Below are 21373 nucleotides of genomic sequence, written 5' to 3'. Positions count from 1 at the left end.
GCCCGGGCGGGGATCCAACCCTGCCTGTTGAGAGAAGCACTGTGGCGCAGTGGGAAGAGCCCGGGTTTGGGAGTGAGTCAGGGGTCGTGGGTTCTAATCCCGATACCGCCACTTGTCAGGTGTGTGACTCTGGGCAAGTCACTTGTTTCTCTGTGCCTCAGTTCCCTCTTCGGTCAAATGGGGATGAAGAGTGTGAGCCCCACGGGGAACAACCTGATTTCCTTGTATCCCCCCCGCACCCGCAATGCTTTGCACATAGTAAACGCTGACCGTCCCTATAGCTGCCGACTTGTACTTCCCAAGCGCTTAGTACAGCGTGGCTCAGTGGAAAGAGCCCAGGCTTTGGAGACAGAGGTCATGCGTTCAAACACCGGCTCCGCCAATTGTCAGCAGTGTGACCTTGGGCAAGTCACTTAATTTCTCTGGGCCCCAGTTCCCTCATCTGTCAAATGGGGATGACGACCGTGAGCCCCACGTGGGACAACCCGATCACCTTGTATCCTCCCCCGGCGCTTAGAACAGTGCTTTGCACATAGTAAGCTCTTCACAAATGTCATTATTATTCCTATTCATTCAATCGTATTTATTGAGCGCTTACCGTGTGCAGAGCACTCTATTAAGCGCTTGGGAAGTACAAGTTGGTAACATAACCATTAGTCCAGTGCTCTGCACACAGGAAGCGCTCAATAAATACGATGGAGTGAATGAACTCCCACCTCTCCCCCATTATTGTTAGTATTATTATGATGATTATGAATGATTGCCCGGCTCTCTCGGCTCCCGGGGCGGCGCCCTGGCCCGGGGCGTCCCGGGGTTGTCCGTCCCGCCCCCGCCCTGCTCAGTTCCCCTCCGTCCCTCCGCGCTCCGGCCGGGGACGCTCCCGGGAGCCAGGACCCCCGGCCCCCTCCCGGCCCCCCCGGACCCCCGGCCTCCCGGGGGGCGATGACGGGGCGGGGCGAGGGCAGCCGCGCCTCGGGCATCACCTAGCCCGCCCAGGACCCCGCCCCACCAACGCCGGGTAAGTCAGGTGGGCTTCCCTGCCCGCCTCGGGCATCACTTAAACCGCCCAGGACCCTCCTCTCGCCCACCCACCAACGCCGAGTAAATTGGGTGGGCTTCCGTGCCTCCTCCAACCCCCGGGCATCACTTAGGCTGCCCAGGATCCTCCCTCGCCGCCCCCCCCTCCAACGCCGGGGAAGTTGGGTGGGCTTCCTTGCCGCCCCAACCCCCCTCTGGCATTACTTAAACCGCCCAGGACCCTCCCCCTCCCTCCCCCACCAACACCTAGGATGAAGTCGGGTGGGCTTCCCTGCCCCCCCAACCCCCCTGGCATTACTTAAACCGCCCAGAACCCTCCCCCTCCCCCTCCACCAACGCCTGGGAAGAAGTCGGGTGGGCTTACCCGGCCCCCCCCCCCCCACCTCCGCCTCGGGCGTCACTTAGACCGCCCCAGGACCCTTCCCCTCGCCCACGCACCAACGCCGGCTAAATTGGGTGGGCTTCCCTGCCCCTCCCGCGTCCCCCCCCCCCCCCGGGCATCACTTAGGCCGCCCAGGACCCTCTTTCGCCCCCCGTCCCCCACCAACGCCGGGTAAGTTGGGTGGGCTTCCCTGCCCCCTCCCTGGCACCACTTGGGTGGCCCAGGACCCTTCCCCTCTCCCACCCACCAACGCCGAGTGAATTGGGTGGGTTTCCCTGCCCCTTCCCTGGCACCACTTGGGTCGCCCAGGACCCTTCCCCTCGCCCACCCACCCAGGCCGGGTGAATTGGGTGGGCTTCCCTGCCCCCTCCCTGGCACCACTTGGGTGACCCAGGACCCTTCCCCTCGCCCACCCACCAAAGCCGGGCGAATTGCCCTCTCCCCCCCGCCCACCCAAGTTTTAGGGTGGCCGAAACTTTGGTAAGTGGGGGGTTGGAGGGGGATGAGGGGGTCGCGGGTCGGGGCGCGTCCCCTTTAAGAGCCCCCTCCCTCCCTCCCTGGGTCCTTCGGTCCCTCCCTCCCTCCCGGTAGCTGAAGGTCATTAAGCACAAAAGCGCTGCGGTCCAATATAGCGCATGCGCCCGGGACTGGCAGAGAGAGAGAGACGGCAATATGGCGAGAAGGCCCGGCAGCGGGGACTGCCCGCCCAACGGGACCCCCGAGGGCAGGGGGCACGGGCGGCATCGCCATGGCGACGGCGCCCAGGAGGAGGAGATGGAGGAGGAGGCGGCGCGGGGCGGCGGCGATGGGGGGGGCGCCCGCGGAGGAGGACAGCGAGGAGGAGGAGGAGGAGGAGGAGGAGGAGGAGGGGGGGCCGGTGCCCGGCATCCGCATGGACCCGGGGTCGGAGCCGGAGCTGCCCCCGTCCTCCTCCTCCTCCTCCACCACCACCACCACCACCTCGTCGTCGTCGTCGTCCTCCTCCGGGCAGCCCTCCTCGCTGCCCCGGGAGCCGGTCCGCGCGGAGCGGGGCCGGCTGAGCGAGAACACGCGGCTGGCGACGCGGTACGCGGTGCGCATCTTCCGCGAGTACCTGAGCGAGAAGGCGCACAGCCCGGACTTCGAGGCCATGGACAAGGGCGCGCTGTGCCTGGCGCTGCGCTCCTTCTACGCGGAGGCGCGCTCCAAGAGCGGCCAGCTGTACAGCAAGTCGTCGCTCATCAGCATCCGCAGCTCCCTGAACCGCTACCTCAACGAGCCGCCCTTCTGCCGCACGCTGGACCTCACCAAGGACCCCGAGCTGCGCGGGGCCAACCTGGCGCTGGCCGCCGTGCTGCGGCGGCTGGAGGAGCAGGGGGCCGGGCCCGTGGTGCAGAAGCAGGCCATCACCCGCGCCGACCTGCGCCGCCTCTACGCGTCCAGCGCCCTGGGCACCGCCACCCCCTTCGGCCTGCTCAACAAGGTCTGGTTCGAGACCTGCATGTACTTCTGCACCCGGGGCCGGGAGAACCAGCGGGAGCTGCAGGAGGGCTCCTTCGGGCTGGCCGTCGACGAGGACGGCCGCCGCTTCGTCTACTTCAAGGCCCCGGGCCCCGCCCGCCAGGCCCGCGCCCGGCGGGACGAGGACGGCCTGCCCCGCATGTACGAGACGGGCACCGACCTGTGCCCCTACGCCAGCTTCGTCAAGTACCTGGCCAAGCGCAACCCGCTGTGCCGCGCCTTCTTCCAGCGCCCGAGGGACCACTGCGCCCGGGCCGACGGCACGTGGTACGAGAACAAAGCCATCGGCAAGAACCTGCTGGGCACCAGGATGCAGATGCTGTCCAAGGCCGCCAAGCTGTCCAAGACCTACACCAACCACTGCATCGGCGCCGTCTCCGTCGCCGCCCTCCACGGGGTCGCCGGCTTCGGCGGACCCCGCCCCGCGGCCCCGGCCCCCGCCCCCGCCCCCGACGGGACCCCGGCACCCAAGCGACCCCGCTGCCACCCGGACGCGGCCCCTCCATCCTCCTCCTCCTCCTCCTCCCCTCCCTCCTGCTGCTCCTCCTCCTCCTCGCCCCCCGAAGAGCGGGACCCCCAGCCCCCTCTCCGGCCGGACCCCGGCGGGCTCCGTCCGGACGGCTCCCCCGCCTCCGCCCCCCAGGTAATAATAATAATAATGATGGCATTTACTAAGCGCTCACTATGTGCAAAGCACTGTTCTGAGTGCTGAGGAGGTTACATTGTGATCAGGTTGTCCCACGGGGGGCTCACAGTTTTAATCCCCATTTTGCAGATGAGGTTGCCACAGACAAGTTAAGTGACTTGCCCAAAGTCACACAGCTGACAACTGGCGGAGCCGGGATTTGAACCCACGACCTCTGACTCCGGGCTCTTTCCACCGAATCAATCAATCGGGTTTACTGAGCGCTGACTGTGTGCGGAGCACTGGACTGAGCGCTTGGGATGTACAAGTTGGCAACATAGAGAGACGGTCCCTACCCACCAGTGGGCTCGCAGTCGGGAACCACTAGGGTCTAGGTAAGCCCACCCACCGACCCCGGAATCGGACGCCCCGGGGTCCCCTTACGGTGGGGAGGGGGCTGCCCACCGAGCCCGACCCGTGAGACCGGACCCGGCCCGGCATAATGACATTAGTTGGGGTGGGGTGGATGGGGAACCGGGACGTAGTCGTAGACGCGGGTCACGGCCCCGAGAGAAGAACCTCTTGGGCCGTGGGAAAGTAGCCCCATTTGCCCACCAGCCCCTCGGTGAAATGCCCTTGATGGATGATCACAGTCTTCTAGACTGTGAGCCCACTGTTGGGTAGGGACCGTCTCTATATGTTGCCAACTTGTACTTCCCAAGCGCTTAGTACGGTGCTCTGCACACAGTAAGCGCACAATAAATATGATTGAATGGATGATATGATGATGATGGCATTTGTTAAGCGCTTACCATATGCGAAGCACCGTTCTAAGCTCTGAGGGGATACACGGTGATCAGGTTGTCCCACGGGGGGCTCACAGTCTTCATCCCCATTTTACAGGTGAGCGAACAGGCACAGAGAAGTGAAGTGACTCGCCCAAGGTCACACAGCAGACACGTGGCAGAGCCTGGGATTAGAACCCACGACCTCCGACTCCCAAACCCGAGCTCTTCCCTCTGAGCCACGCTGCTTCTCGCCTTCCGCTGGAAGTTAGCCCCACAGCTCGGTTCCCAGCGGACTTTCCCATGGATTTGAAACCACCCCGGGTTCCCCCGCCCTTCCCCTCCTTCCTAGAAGGCTTTGGGTTTGCCCAAAGCGTTTGGCTCCAGCAACTGAGTTGCCTGCGTTGCCAAGGTGATACAAGAGATACAATCAGGTCGATTCCGCAGGGTCCTCCCCCAGTCCCCGCGCCCACCAGGTAAAGGATGAATTTGGGGATTGGCGTTCCCACGAATGGAAACGGTTCGGTTCAAAAGTCGTTCAAAAACTAGGACTGTGAGCCTGGCTCCGGAAGGGAAGGGAATTCAAGAGGAGGTTGTGAGGTTTTGTGAATCGTTTTCACTTTCTGGACCATCGCGGGTAGAGAGTTGAATGGTATTAATGGACTTGCAAGGATTCTCCCAGACGCCCTCGCACACGCGTTAACGGGCTTTCCGAAAAGGGCTCCGGGCAGGCCCAGCCGTCACTGTCTCGCAGGACATTTCGGAGAACCTCGGTCAGTAGCAGGAATCTGAAAAGCCGCAGGGCCGGAGGGGCCTCCTCCACTCGCAGGTGGGAGGTGGGGTCTGCGCCCGCTTCCAAAGTGGCAATTCCGGTTCTGGACAGACTGACCCTTTCAAACAGTTTCCCGGCTAATCAAGGGGCCTCAAGGCCAAATGAGCTGCAGGGCCGTGAAGGGCACTGCCAGCCGTCCGGGTTTGTCTAAAATGCACAGGCTCTGTGGATCTTTGCCCTGATAGGATGGATCCGGGCATTGGGGGTGGGGGATTTACGTGGCTCAGAGGAAAGAGCACGGGTTTAGGAGTCAGAGGTCATGGGTTCTAATCCCACTCCGCCGCTTGTCAGCTGTGTGACTTTGGACGAGTCACTTCTCTGTGTCTCAGTTCCCTCATCTGGAAGATAGCGATTAAGACTGTGAGCCCCTTGTGGGACAACCTGATTACCTTGTTCCCCCCCTCCCCCAGCGCTTAGAACAGTGCTTGGCACATAGTCACAATAATAACGGCATTTGTTAAGCGTTTACTATGTGCGAATCACTGTTCTAAGAGCTGGGGGGATACAAGGTGATCGGGTTGTCCCACAAGGGGCTCACAGTCTTAATCGCTATTTTCCAGATGAGGGAACTGAGACACAGAGAAGTGAAATGATTCGCCCAGGGTCAGACATCAGACATGTGGCGGAGCCTGGATTAGAATCCTTGACCTCTGACTCCCAAGCCCGGGCTCTTTCCATTGAGCCACAGTGCTTCTAGTAAGCGCTTAACAAATGTCATCATTATTGTTATTCATAACATAACGTCATGATTGTTATTGTTTACTAGGGGGTGAGGGGGATTTGAGAGGGACCGGACCTTGCGGTATTGTTTTTTGGAGCGCCGAGTCGGTAGGCCCGTCTTTCTTTTTCATAACTTAATAGATGATCCACCCGCAGGTGGGCATTCATTTGGAGAGGCGACCCCAGCGAGTTGACCTTTGGGTGGAAAGGTGTGTTTAGGGGCGTTTAAAATCCGGCTCTGCTTCAGAACCGCCTCGTGCTTTGAGCCACGTTGTTGCCGCTTCTTCTAAAGTGGTGGGTCGGGGTGAGGGGCCGCCGAGGGTGGCGGCTTAGAGGTCAAAGTCAGGGGAGGAGGCAAGCAGAGTCGGCTCCCTTTGGGAGTGGGTGCATTTTTCCCTTCCTCGGCATCTTCTCTCGTCCCGCAGAATATGTTCCCATTCTCCCTTTTTGCTTCGACGTGCCTATGGGGAAACCTAGAATTAGCTTTAAAACCAGGGAGGAGTTTTAATTTCCACTCTGAGGCTTCTAGCCCTCAGAACCGGTAGTATCGGGGAAAGTCGGGGTATAACTGTGTCCCATGTTTAAACAGGTCTAAATCAAATGTTCGACGGTGTTTTCATCGGTAACGGGCTGAAGACTCGAAGGCCAGGGGAGGCTTTAAAAATGAACAATTTTTTTTTCAAGTCGGTATCAAGTCCGGACGGCATAAACATTAATGTGGTGGGTGGGGGTTTTTTGCGTCGTTTGGCTTTTTTTTTTTTTTAAATAGAATGTTGGTAGTGAACTTTCCCCTCCTGTATTTGTTGTAATAGCTCTAACGTTTCCTGGGAATTAATGACCGGCTGGGTTAGTGGTTGGAATCAGGCCAGAAACTCCTCCACCCGGTCGCTAATCCCCAGGAAATGCGCTTGGACCTTAGTCGTTTGTTGTTGTTTTTTTCTTAATTATAAACATAGACTTTTCCAGCCTTATTACAGGGTGGACCTCATCCAACCCGGTGACACCAAATTCCACAGTTGACAAAACAGTACAGATTTCTTGGTAACTCGGAGGTCACTGTCTGATGCTTTGAATGACCCCTAGCGTTTCAAGGTTTTCAGCAAGCGCACGGGTGGCCGCTTGAAATTTAAGCCCAATTTGGCTTCCGGCCTTTTGTACGCAATAAGAAGAGTAATCATAATAAGTATGGGACGTGGTAAGCGCTTATAATGTGCCAAGCACTCTTCTAAGTGCTGGGGTGGGTACAGGCTAATCAGCTTGGGCCCAGTCCCCGGCCCCACATGGGGCTCCCACTCATTATCCCCATTTTACAGCTGAGGTAACTGAGGCCCAGGAAGTGAAGCAGTGACTTGCCCAAGGCCACACGACAGACGTGTGGCAGAGCCGGGGTGAGAACCCAGGTCCTTCTGACTCCCTGCCCCGTGCTCTGTCTACAGAGCCACACTGCCTTCTTACCTGTGCCACCCCCTTCGGGGGGGAGAGGTGTCTAATCTTTGTGATGTTTTACAACACTAATTGGAGAAATTAAACACGTCAAGCATGTGATGAGCCAAATAATTTCATTTGCACTTTAATTTTAAAGCATTGATTGGGAAGGACCTTGGATTTTTTTTTAAATATGTACGTATGTATTTAGTTCATTCATTCAGTCGTATTTATTGAGAGCTTACTGTGTGCAGAGCACTGTACTAAGCGCTTGGGAAGTACAAGTCGCAGACATATAGAGACGGTCCCTACCCAACAACAGGCTCACAGTCTAGAAGGGGGAGACAGAAAACAAAACAAAACAGGTAGACAGGTGTCAAAATCGTCAGGACAGATAGAATTATAGCTAAATGCACCTCATTAACAAAATAAATAGAATAATAAGTATGTACAGGTAAAATAAATAGAGTAATAAATCTGTACAAATATATACAAGGGCGGTGGGGAGGGAAAGGAGGTAGGGCGGGGGGTGAATGGGGAGGAGGAGAGGAAAAAGGGGGCTCAGCCTGGGAAGGCCTCCTGGAGGAGGTGAGCTCTCAGTAGGGCTTTAAAGGGAGCAAGAGAGCGGATGTGCGGAGGGAGGGCATTCCAGGTCAGGGGAAGGACGCGGGCCGGGGATCAACGGCGGGACAGGCGAGAACGAGGCACGGTGAGGAGGTTAGCGGCAGAGGAGCGGAGGGTGCGGGCTGGGCTGTTAGCTTTTCCTGGCTCTTTCCACCCTGAGGAGTCCTAGTATTGTAAATGGCCAAATTTCAGCCATGGACCGGGAAAAGGTGGCTGTCATGTTCATTTTCAAGTAGCGATTGTGATCTGGCATCATCCAGTTATTTTTTTGCAGCCCTATAGCCTCTGGAAGAGAATTCTGCAGTAGGCTCTAAAAGTTGTAGCCCCATCCAGCCACACCACTGCTCCTTTAGTTCCCAGTTATACCGACCTATAGAGCTGCAACTGCAATTTTCCTGCCACTGGCAACAGTATTTCAATTCAGGTCAGAGAGGAGGGTGGTGTTTATATGTAATTTTACTGTGATTTGCTTTTCACCAATATTGGGAGATGGAGAGTCTTTGGTGTTCCCGCTACGTAGCTGTTGCAGGTTTCTATACCTTTTTTAAAAAATGGAATTTGTTAAGTGCTAACCATGTGACAGGCACTGTATTCAGTATGGGGGAAGATACAAGCTAATCGAGTTGGACACAGTCCGGGTCCCACGTGGGGCTCACAGTCTTAATCCCCATTTTTTCCAGATGAAGTTACTGAGGCACAGCAAAGTGGAGTGACTTGCCCAGGGTCACGCGGTAGACAAGTGGTGGGCTCGGGATTAGGACCCAGGTCCTTCCAACTCCCAGCCCGGGCTCTATCCACTTGGGCCAGACCCAACACAAAACAAAGACCCAAAATGGAGATCCTGGAAATAGATATACATCTATTATTATTAGTATTATTATTATTTCAGGAGAAGCATTTGGCTGATGCAATTGTTCAGGCCTTAGGTCTGGTGCCGAAATATTTTTAAAGGGCTTTTTAAAAATTCCACAAGCATGAAAAAAATACTGCAAAATTAAGGGTCCATTGAAGTTCAGCCCAGTGTTTTATCATCAGCGATCCACAAAGAGAAGGCAGGTTTGGGGCCAGGACTAGGGGCCCAAATTATGTTGTCTCGGCCCTAGCATTAGCATGGTGCTCGGCACATATAGTAAGCGCTCACTAAACACCATCATGATTATAGATTTGTACCTGAAAACTGGGCCAGCTAACCGATTTAGAGCACGTGGCTTTTTTGTAGCCTTAAAGCTTTCGGAGAGAAGCCATATGGTGGTAGAATTAGGAACCTGGTTCTGATTTCAGATTTGTAATGGGATGTGGAGGACTTCTTGATCTACTTACAGAAATAGAATACACAGTGGATGAATAATTGAAGTAATTTTTAAAAAAATCTGTTTCCGATTCGAGGAGAACAAAATTTCCCCTTTCTCAGGAGCATAGTCGACGTGGAAAATGCTAGCTTTGAGCGCTAATACTAACTCCTTTCTACTCTAGTTATTTGGATGAATGAACCCTGATTGCGTGTGTTTTTGAAACCAAGTATTGTTGGGTGTTTTTTGTTTATGCTTAGATATAGCCTGCGAAGTCTGAGGAAGGATACAGCTCGATTTTGCCCTTGAGAACTGTATGTTTTCTTGAGGGTTAAACAATTACATCCCAGAAACATTCATGAACAGTTGAGTTAGCCAAACAATGTTTAAAAGCTATTAGTCTCACCTGGAAGTTTGGCTTTAGAATAAGCACTTAAGGTAACCTAGAAGATGTCAATAGGCTGTGCACGGTGCCTTAAATATTGCACTTTGTGAGTGGAAAATCCATAGTTGAGGTGTGTCCCGAAATCATTTTTGGTATTCAAAATTCATGTGTGTTTGCACCAGATTTTTTAATGCCCATGTAAGCCTCGGAACTGTCAAGTCGGACTTACTGGATTTTTAGATTGCCCCCTTCCTTCACTCCCCCCCCCCCCCCTTTTTTTTTAAAGGAAAAGGGAGTGGAAATAACCCATTAATCCTAAAGCTTCTCTTCAGTTATAAAATCCCAGTTTATTAAAATGTATATCCATTCATTCAATCGTATATATTGAGTGTTTATTACAAAGCACTGTACTAAGCACTTGGGAGAGGTCAATACAACAATAAACAACAATAAACAGACACAGACATCAATACAAATGAATACATTACAGAAAATGTTTGGGGTCGTAAGTATTATTTCTAGAGTAAAACGAGTCTTCCCAACTTGTTGCAGAAATACTGCTGCAAACCAGACATGCCAATCTGTGGCCTCTGTTTTACAGCTAGTTCTGTTGTATTTTGTGTCCTCTGTGATTTTCTCCCTCCTACCCATCCCCTGACTGACTGACTGACTCTCTCTCTCTCTCTCTCTCTCTCTCTCTCTCTCTCTCTCTCTCTCTCACACACACACACACACACACACACACACACACACACACACACACTCACTCACTCTTACTTACCTACATTAGGTCAGGTGCTCCAGGCTTTTAGTGTTTCTTGGGAAACTTGTAATAAAGGATGAGAAAAGGAATGAATTAATCCCAAACAGAAAGTTAATCTTTAAATACTGATCAGAAAAGAAAGTGGGCTCCAGGCCTTTGAGAATTGCAGGGGCAAGCTCAAAAGAAAGAGAAGTGGTAGTGGCCCTCCAAAGCTGAAAAATGTAAGTGATTTAATACTTTAGCCACTTATCCATTTGAAGTTACGGGCTTCCCTTTCTTTAAACTTTGAATGGTTAATGTTGCCTCCATGGCCACTTCGTGGCGGGGGTGGGGTGGGGGGGGGGGGAGAGAGAGAGAGAGATCAGAAACTGTTCAGTGTAACTGGTGAGTCTCCATCAGTGAGCGTCCTTATTTTATGTGTGGTCTAGAAATAAATGAATGGTTAAAGTCTTTGAAACACAGCACTATAGCAAGGGCCAAGGGCTGTAATTAAATTGAATGTGGGGTTGTATTGTCTGGTGCCTGTGGCTATAAACTTGATAACAGACCATGGTACACAGACTATTATGTTCGAAGGCAAAGCCTAATTAGATGTGTTGTAGATTTTCAGTCATTTTGGAAGACTTTCTATTCATCACCTCCTTCCAGTCAGTCTTCCCTTCCTGCCCGTACCTTCTGAAGAAGTGTGGCCTAGTGGAAATAGCACGGTCTGGGAGCCAGAGGACCTGAGTTCTAATCCCAACTCCGTTACTTGTCTACAGTGTGACCTTGAGGAAGTCGCTTCACTTCTCTGTATCTCAGTTCCCTCATCTGTAAAATGAGGATTAAGACTGTGAGCCCCCAGTGAGATATGGACTGTGCCCAACCTGATTAGCTTATATCTACCCCAGTACACTGCCTGACACATAGTAAGTGTTTAACAAATACCATAAAAAACAGATATAGGCTCTTCCTTCCTAAAAAGCAAAAAAAAAAAAAAGACGAAAAAACCCCACCCTGACTCTGTATTAGGTGGTAAACCTTAATATGCCAGTTCATTTTTATTTCTATCCTGAGACTCAGGGAAAGGCTTCAAAAACATCTTTTGATAAAGTATATTTTGTAATATTGGCTGGTAGCAATGCCAGTAAGGTTTTCATCGTAAAAGAATTTCATGCATCTGTCTGTTTATGAAATGGGTTATTTAGCGGTGATTTCTCAAGTTTTCAGGCCCAAGGTGAATTTCTAGAAAAAGTAAGCTCGTGTCTCATTTTGTTTTCGTGTTTCGAGAGGTAGGGCTTTTTGTAGTCTAGAGCTTGTAATTTAAAGATTGGTTGTATTCTCTATCTCCCCTAAGGGGTTCGTCCCTGTTTAATCTCCCCTCTCCCCACCTCTTTTCCCTCTTCTTCTTCCAATTCAGCATTTCCATGACACCTAAATATTGGGACACTCCTGACCATCCCTGTTGTTCATGTGTACATCCTTTTACACTCCCATGCTTCTCCCAAACCCCTCGTTCAGTTCTCTGCAGAGTAAGCACTCAATAAAGACTATTGATGGCTTCTCCCAAGGAGTTACAGCACACCTACCCTCTAAAGAATTTAGGAGCTCTCCAATTCTAGCTTGAAGAAATTTGGATGAGAAAAAAAATTACGTTTCTAACCATACCTGCAGTTCTGTAAATTATTGAGGTAGGTCATGAAAGTGTCTACATAAGATACCAAGTATATGACATTCATAAGATTCTCGAAGAATCTTGGATTTTTAGTATATCAATAGTATTTGCTGAGTGTGCAGAGCACTTGTACGAAATTTTTGGGAGAGTACAATAGAGTTGGTAGACACCACCCCTGACTTCAGGGAGCTTACATTCTAGCTATGGAGACAGATATGGAAATAATTTGCAATCTGTGGTATTTGCTGAGTGCCTGCTGTGTGCAGAGCACTATTTTAAGTGCTTGGGCAGTACTATAGAGTTGGTATATACATTCCCTGCTCACAAGGAGCTTTTCAGTCTAGAACTCACAGCCTACAGGTAGGAGGGATGAGGAAAGGGAAGATATGGACGTGAGTTAATGCTTGAATAACAGGACCTGCCCCGTGTGCAAATTAGGATACAAGGACTCAGGTGTCACAGGAGTGTTGAGATGGCAGTTGGTGGATAAAACCCGAGGAGAGTCAAAATCAATCAGGAAAAATCACTTGGAGATGGGATTTTAGGAGGGCTCTGAAGTTGGGATGAGAGGAAGTTTGGGAAAGGAGGAAGGGGTAGATCTTAGAGATGTTGTGAAGGAAAAACCCTCTGGATTTGGGGCTAGACTAAATAAAAGTCAATACAGTATAGAGAAGCAGCGTGCTTAGTGGAAAGAGCATGGGCTTGGGAGTCAGAAGATTTGGGCTCTAATTCCAGCTCCACCACTCGTCTGCTGTGTGACCTTGAGCAAGTCACATAATAATAATAATGGTATTTGTTAAGCGCTCAAGTCACTTAATAATAATGACAATGGTATTTAAGTGCTTACTATGTGCAAAGCACTGTTCTAAGCACTTAACTTCACTGATGTTACCTCATCTGTAAAATGGGGATTAAAAGTGTTGGCCTCAAGTGGGACAACCTGATTATCCCGTATCTACCCCAGCACTTAGAACAGTGCTTGACACATAATAAGCACTTAAGTGCCCCGGCGCTTAGAACGGTGCTCGGCACATAGTAAGCGCTTAACAAATACTAACATTATTATTATTGCAAGGGTTAAGAGGAAGGGAGGAGTCGAGGATGACGCCAAGGTTACAAATTTGAGAGGCAGGGAGGATGCTGGCATTATCCACAGTGATGGGGAAGTTAAAGGAGAGGATTTGGGAGGAACGGTGAGGCGTTCAGTGTTGGACGTGTTAAGATTGAGGTGCCCGTGGGAGGCAGGAGGAAAGGTGAGATCGCAGAGGAGAGGGCAGAGGTTGCTTGTGGGGGAGTCCGCTGCTTAGAGGTAGGTGGTAGTGGAAGCTGTTAAAGAGGGTGAGCTCCCCAAGAGAGTGGGGGGAAAACTGAGGCGGAACACCCACAGTTAGGAGGTGAAAAGCTGTGAAAGAGCCAGTGAAAGATTGAGACAGAGAGGTGAGAGAACTCTAGACTGTAAACTCATTGTGGGCAGGGAATGTCTCCGTTTATTGTTGTGTTGTAATTTCCCAAGCGCTTAGTACAGTGCTCTGCACACAGTAAGCTCTCAATAAATACAATTGAATGAAAGAATGAATGAATGAACGTAGAGAGAACTGTAAAGCCCCCATGGGGACTGTGACCAACCTGATTAGCTTGCATGTACCCCAACTCTCAGTACAGTGCCAGGCACATAGTATGTGCTGCGTAAACACCTAGTAAGCACGTACCCCAAACAAACTGCTACCAAACCCAAAGATTAGTAGTGGATCTGGGAGAAGGGAGTGGGGCGGTGAGGGGGATCAGGACAGAAGAGAGTCCGATCTGTTTGGCAAGTAGGAGGTCGTTGATGAACCTGGAGAAAGCAGGCTCCATGGATTGAAGAGGGAGTGAGGAGAGGCAGATGGGGATCTATCCTTGTTTGGACAAGGATGCGGGCTGCGGGGGAGATGGAGCAGTAGCTGGAGGGTGGAATCAGTGGAAAGAGCACGGGCTTTGGAGTCAGAGGTTATGGGTTCAAATCCCGGCTCCACACATTGTCAGCTGTGTGACGTTGAGCAAGTCACTTAACTTCTCTGTGCCTGTTACCTCATCTGTAAAATGAGGATTAAGACTGTGAGCCCCCAGTGGTGTCCCTGATCACCTTGTAACCTCCCAGTGGTTAGAACAGTGCTTTGCCATAGTTAGCGCTTAATCAATGCCATTATCGTTATTACTATTATTATACAGGAAAGGGGTCAGGCAGAAGGGAAGATGTGGGCACATTGGAAGGCGTTAGAAATTGAAAGGTTGCAGGTGGTAGTCAGAGAAGGAAGAAGAGGGGGTGCAAGTGTTTTAATAAGGTGAGAAAGAATGGGGTCAGCGGTGCAGGTAGAGAGAGGATAATAATAATGATGGTATTTGTTAAGCGCTTATTATGGGCCAGGAAATGCCAACTGCTGGGGTAGATGTAAGCAAATCGGGTTGGACAGTCCTTGTCTCACATGGGGCTCACAGCCTCAATCCCCATTTTACAGATGAGGTAACTGAGGCACAGAGAAATCAAGTGACTTGCCCAAGGTCCCACAGCAGACAGGTGGCAGAGCCAGGATTAGAACCCATGACCTTCTGGCTCCCAGGCCCATGCTCTATCCATTATGCCATGCTTCTTCTCTAAATGGTACTGAGTTTTTTTTATTGTTCATACTATTTTCACAATAGTGTCAGTTTTCTGAAATAATTTTGATTTTGATACCCCAATCCCACGTACAGAGCCTCCTACTCTGTTGCTTTCCTTACCTGAAATTTATTTTAATATTGGTAAGCACCTTTGAGGGCAGGGATGGTGATGATGATGACATTTATTAAGCACTTACTATGTGCGAAGCACTGTTCTCAGCGCTGGGGAGGTTACAAGGTGATCAGGTTATCTCACGAGGGGCTCACAGTCTTAATCCCCATTTTCCACATGAGGTAACTGAGGCCCAGAGAAGTGAAGTGACTTGCCCCAAGTCACACAGCTGACAATTGGCGGAGCCGGGATTTGAACCCATGAATTCTGACTCCAAAGCCCGTGCTCTTTCCACTGAGCCACGGCCATAACTACCAACTCTCTCAAGCGCTTAGTTCAGCACTCTGCCCCCCATAAGTGCTCAATAAATACCACTAATTGGACTTCCCCCACCCCTAGCCTACTTTAATCTCTCTCTCCTTGTGAAAACTTGTAGGCAGGGATCACGTCTGCCAATTTTCTACCTACTTTCCCAAGCATTTAGTATAGAACTCCACACACAGTTGCCTTTCAATTAAATACTCTTGGTAGCGTTTTTGAGAGCAGGTGGGAGATCTCTAGAGAGATGGCAGAGAGAGCGAGAGAGCAGAAGCCGAAGGGAGAGGGAGCCACAGAGGTGAGGAGTTGTAGAGCCAAAGCCTGATGTTGTCCATTTTTGTCCCAAAGCAGTCGGCAGGGGCATTGGCGGGGCAAGGGCAGGGGAGAAGGGGAACCCTGGCAGTTCAGGCCTTGAAGAGTGGGTGAGAACATAGGGCACTGGAGTCGATGAGGATGGAGAATTAGTGTCACCAAGCGGAAGACAGGGTAGAATTAAAGCAAGCCAAGGTGAATCTGAAAAGACCAAAGTAGCCAAGGTTTGGCCAAAGAGCCCCGCAAATCCCTTGTGGAAGTGCGTTGAGGTTGAGTCGGGACTGGGGATATTTGTTCCCTACGGTCTGTCAGGCAGGCAGGCAGGCAGTTGTATTTAGTGAGCACTTACTGTGTACAGACCACTGTACTAAGTGCTTGGGAGAGTGCAGTACAACAATAAACAGACAGATTCCCTGCTCACAACGAGCGTAGAGTCATTACAGAGCTTACAGAGATGGACATAAATGCTGTGGGGCTGGAAGGGGGAAGTAAATAAAGGGAATAAGTCAGGGTGATGCAGAAGGGAGTGGGAGAAGAGGAATGGAGGGCTTTGTCAGGGAAGGCCTTTTGGAGAAGATGTGCCTTCAGTGAAGCTCTGAAGGTGGGGAGAGTCATTGTCTGTCAGATTTGAGGAGGGAGGGCATTCCAGGTCAGAGGCAGGATACAGGCAAGGGGTCAGTGGTGAGATAGATGAGAATAATAATGATAATAATAATGGTGGTATTTGTTAAGCACTTACTATGTGCCAGGAACTGTACTAAGTACTGGGGCATATACAAAGTAATCAGCTTAGACACAGTCCCTGTCTCACATGGGGCTCACAGTCTTAATCTCCATTTTATGGAGAATAATAATAATAATAATAATAATGGCATTTAAGTGCTCACTATGTGCAAAGCACTGTTCTAAGCGCTGGGGGGAATACAAGATGATCAGGTTGTCCCACGTGGGGCTCACAGCCTTAATACCCATTTTACAGATGAGGTAACTGAGGCTCAGAGAAGTCAAGTGACTTGACTTGCCCTAGGTCACATGGCAGACAAATGGTGGAGCCAGGATTAGAACCCAGGTCCTTCTGGCCCGGGCCTGGGCTCTATCCAGTGCTAAGAACAGTGCTTGGTACATAGTAAGTGCTTAATAAATACCGTTATTATAATTATAATTATTATTATTATTATTATTGTTATCCACTAGGCCAGTGAGAAAGTTGTCATTAAAGTCTGTGTAAGTGACATCCTGGCTAGGTGGGCAACCGAATCCTGGTGCCTCCATTAACTTGCGCGATCTCAGGTTAGACTAGAGGCGTCTGTGTCCTGGGTGGTTCAGTTTCCCGTCTGCCCAGATGTGGATGCTGAGAGAAGGCTCCAGCTAGCTCCCAGCTTCCCTCTCCCATAAATCACTCAACCGCCGCAAAGCGGCTTTTCTGTCTGGGAGGCAGAGAAGTGTTTAAAGGATGAAATGAGTTAAGGCTTTCAAGGTATTCTAGCTTTTTAGATGAAAGGTTTTGTATAAATCAACATACTAAAACCCACTCAAGGCGTGGGTACAGATGAAACCAGAGGCCATGCTCCCTAGAAATTATATTTTAAACCGAAGACAGAAATCCAGTTAGACAAATAATAAGGTGCAGGTTAAATGTGTTAGAAATGAGATCCTAAGTAGTGCTATTACTGGGAAACCAGACTGGTAGAAATCCTGTTTTCAGCAGTGGTGATAGGAAGCCACAAAAAAATGTGTGTATATAAATATATATATAATACTACAAATATAGTATAAATTTGATATATTTATATACACACTTATTTTCCAATATACATATTGGAATTTGTTAAGCACTTACTATGTGCCAGGCCCTGTATTAAGTTCTGGGTTAGATACAAGCTAATCAGGGTGGACACAGTCTGTGTCATACATGGGGTTCACAGTCTTAATCCCCATTTTACAGATGAGGTAACTGAAGCCTAGGGAAGTGAAGTGACTTGCCCAGGGTCACAAAACAGACAAGTGGCGGTGCCAGGATTAGAAGCCAGGTCCTTTTGAATCACAGGCCTGGGCTGTATCCACTAGGCCGTGCTGCTTCTGATCTGTTTTTGTGGGCAAGTTTGGTACCAACTTACCTATATTGTAATAATAATAATGGCATTTATTAAGCACTTACTATGTGCAAAGCACTGTTCTAAGCGCTGGGGAGGTACAAGGTGATCAGGTTGCCCCACATGGGGCTCACAGTCTTAACCCCCATTTTACAGCTGAGGGAACTGAGGCCCAGAGAAGTGAAGTGACTTGCCCAAAGTCACACAGCTGACAAGTGGCGGAGCCGGGATTTGAACACATGATCTCTGACTCCAAAGCCCGTGCTCTTTCCACTGAGCCATGCTGCTTCTCCGTACTTTTCCAGGTACTCAGTACAGTGCTCTGCACACAGTTAGAGCTCAATAAATACCACCGATTGATTGATTGATGGGATGGGGTCTCTGCATAAGGGGCGTCATCTTTAAAGGTAGCCCACGTCTCTAGTGAGGTACAGTCAATTTTGCCATCAGTGTGTCTGTGGAGTTGGTTATACAAGTACATTAACACTAATTTGTATAATTTACATTTACTTACATAATTTACAAAAGTAGTCTTGATGTCCCCAACAACCGCAGAATCTGAGTCATTGAGGTGGGCATCCTGGCTTGGTACTCAAGACCAGTTACAATAGGTCTGCTTCATTAAAGGATTTTGCTCAAGTCTTCAACCAGCTCCACTCTTGGGATCTGTCTGTGATTTATGTGCTAAAGGGCAAGATTGATTGAAGATAGTTGAGTGGTCAGATGTCTAAAATAACAATCCAATCTAAATGCTTTTATTTCATTCTACTGCCCCACTCTGAGGAGACTCTTTGGGAGACTTCTAATCTTTTTTTTTTTTTTGCCCTATTCCACGTGTTTGTGACCTGAGGTCTTTTTTAGTCTCTGCGTGTCAAACAAATATCTTACTGGGATTTTTCCCTCAATCAGAACTAGATATTGATCAATCAGTGGTATTTACTGAGTGGTGTTTACTGCATGCAAAGCATTTGGGAGGGAAATGATTAGACTAAGTAGACACGATCCCTGCCCTTCAGAAGCTTACAATCTAGTCGGGGAGACGGGCACTAAAATAAATTACAAGTAGGGGGAAGCAACCAGGTATAACATGTACATAAATGCTGTGGAGGAGGGAAGTGAGATATGAAATATATATTTTCTCCCTCTGCTCCTTTGCCCTCCAGGTACAGGGACGAAGACTAGAACCAGTTGGTTTGGCTATCAGGTGATAATTCTCTCCTTGCTCCAGTTTTCATCTTGGCTTCTGTTTGCTGTTTTGGTGCTGTCACCTTCTTCAGAGGTGGACTGCCACCTTGGGCCATTTTGGAAACTTTAGAAAAGTCCAGTTTGTTTGCTAGGCTAAAGCACAGTGAGATCCCATGTCACCTCAGCTGTAACAACCCAAATAATGGAAAAAGAAATATTTCTTCCCCCATTGTGAGAAAACTGACGAGAAAGTGAGGGAGAATGTGAAGAAGGGAGTAGAAAGATTTTCAAGGATCTGGTCAAAGACAAGGGAGGAGAGAGGCTGCTAGAGATGAGGGTAATAATAATAATTGTGATCAATCAATCGTATTTATTGAGCGCTTACTGTGTGCAGAGCACTGTACTAAGCGCTTGGACTAAGTGCTTGTACTAAGCGTGATATGTGTTAAGGGCTTACTGTGTGTTCAGCATTGTATTAAGTGCTTTGGTACTGTGCAGATCAATCAGGTTGGACACAGTCTCCATCCCACACTGACCTCACAGTCTTAGTAGGAGGGTGAACAGGTATCGAAGCCCCACTTTACAGATGTGGACACTGAGGCCCAGAGAAGTCAAGTGACTTGAACGTGGTCACCTAGCAGGCAAATGGAGGAACCAAGATTGGAACCTTAGTCCCCTGACTCTCCCAGGCCCACGTTCTTTCCACTAGGCCATGCTGATGTGAATCACACAGTGCAGAAGCTATAATAGGGTACCTGGGCTGAGAGAAAGAAGAGTGGAGAAGAGGGGAAAGTTTTGGTTTCCTTTGGACAGGAAATGTTGACAATTACGTAGAGGGCCAATTCCGCAGAAGGTCTGAAGGTCTGAATGGGCCCTGTAAAATGACTGAAATGCCAGTAAATGCCCCAGTGAATTGTGAAACTAGAGTTGTAAAAACTCCCATTCATTAGATGTTACTAATTCCAAGTTTTTAAGCCTTTTAAAGGTCTTCTGAAATGATTTGAAAATACAAAGGAATTTCAAAAATCCTTAGAATTTCAGGATTTCAGACGCTTGACAACCTGTTCAATGTAGAATCCTAATTTCTTTTAATAGTCTTGTGGAAAGGAATGCAGGTGATTGAATAGTCTGGTGAATAGGTTAAAAAAAATCCATCAGATCAGGACATCTTCACCTGCCCTTTTCACTTCCATCCATGTCATAGAAATGCTCTGTTGTTTCAAAGGAATATTAATCATTTGGAGAGGGAGAGGACCAGCTGAGGTTGTAATAGTTGTGCTAGTCTTTATTATGCCCATACTGTGGTGTGTGAAGCACTGTACTAAACACTGAGGGAGAATACAGTGAAGGGAATTAGACACTCACGGTGGTGGAGGTGGGGAGAGGGGGTTGTGTTGAACCTTCATTTCCTCTTCAAATCCAGAAATGAGTGGTGGAACAGGACCAGCCTTAGGTGCTGAGATTTTGAGCCTTCTGGGAAGACAGAGACCATGACAAACTCCCACCTGGGCATTCTCTCCCACTGCTTAATACAGTGCTTTGCACACAGAAAGGGCATAATAATAGTAATAATAATGGTAAGTGCTTACTGTGTGCTAAACACTGTCCTAAACGCTGGGGTAGATAGAAGGTAGTCAGGTTGGAGACAGTCCCTGCCCCACATAGGGCTCACAATCTTAGTCCCCATTTTACAGATGAGGTAACTGAGGCCCAGACTTGCCCAAGGTCACACCGCAGATGTGTGACCCATGATCGTCTATCCCCCAGGCCCGTGCTTTACCCACTAAGCCACGCTGCATCCCTGAGTAATAAATACTATTACTTCTAAAGCTCCTCTCTCAGTACATCTCAGCTCTCACACTTCACTCCTGTAATACCAGCCCAATCACTGTCAGTCAGTCAGTCTTATTTATTGAGCTCTTAATGTGCGCAGCACTTGGGAGAGTACAATATAGCAATATAACAGACACATTCCTGCTCATAACAAGCTTACAGTATATAGTCACTGAGCTTCACTCTCACTTCTCTCACCGTTGACCCTTTGCTCACATCCTCCTTCCTACCTGAAACTCCTTTCTTGTACATATTCGACAGATCAGCACCCTCTTCATCCTCAAAGCCTTACTCAAATCATCTCCAGGCAGCCTTCCCTGACCAAACTCTCATCCTCCCCCCGCCCCCCAACACCCCAATTTCCTTCCCCACAGCCTCACTTATGCCCCTTTAATTCTGCAGTCTTGCCCTCTTCTTCCTAAGCCGTCGAGTCAGGTCGATGCCTAAGCCAGGTCCCTTTGAATTCCAGGTCTGTGCTCTATGAAGAAGTATTGTGGCTTAGTGGAAAGAGCGTGGTCTTGGGAGTCATAGGTTGTGGGTTCTAATTCCAGCTCAGCTGTGTGACTTTGGACAAGACACTTAACTTCTCTGTGCCTCAGTTACCTCATCTGTAAAATGGGGATTAAGACTGTGAGCCCCATGTCGGCTCACAACCTGATTACTTTGTATCTACCCCAGCACTTAGAACGGTGCCTGGCACATAGTAAGTGCTTTACAACTAACATCATTAGTATTATTATTATCCACTAGGGTATGCTGCTTCTGGGTTTTAATCCCTGCCCTACATAGACCCTTTAGGTAACACAAGCACTTAGCTTCCCACCCCACGGGTAATTAACCAGAGAAAATCCACCCGATTGA

At 49.7% G+C, this 21373-nt stretch overlaps 1 protein-coding gene across 1 annotated transcript in view; it reads left to right on the top strand.

The window, feature by feature from the left end:
• The first annotated feature begins 939 nt into the window (after positions 1-939).
• Positions 940-21373, top strand: part of KCTD1 (potassium channel tetramerization domain containing 1) — a 102169-nt gene continuing 81735 nt past the window's right edge. The window contains exon 1 of the mRNA XM_038766615.1: positions 940-1018. The gene's annotated coding sequence lies outside the window, so the exon portion shown is untranslated. The remainder of the gene's footprint in view (positions 1019-21373) is intronic.

The sequence above is a fragment of the Tachyglossus aculeatus genome, chromosome 25, assembly GCF_015852505.1.
Source record: "Tachyglossus aculeatus isolate mTacAcu1 chromosome 25, mTacAcu1.pri, whole genome shotgun sequence".
Taxonomy (NCBI): Eukaryota; Metazoa; Chordata; class Mammalia; order Monotremata; family Tachyglossidae; genus Tachyglossus; species Tachyglossus aculeatus.
The sequence above is the reverse complement of the archived record's forward strand: the minus strand, read 5'-3'. Positions and strand labels throughout refer to the sequence as shown.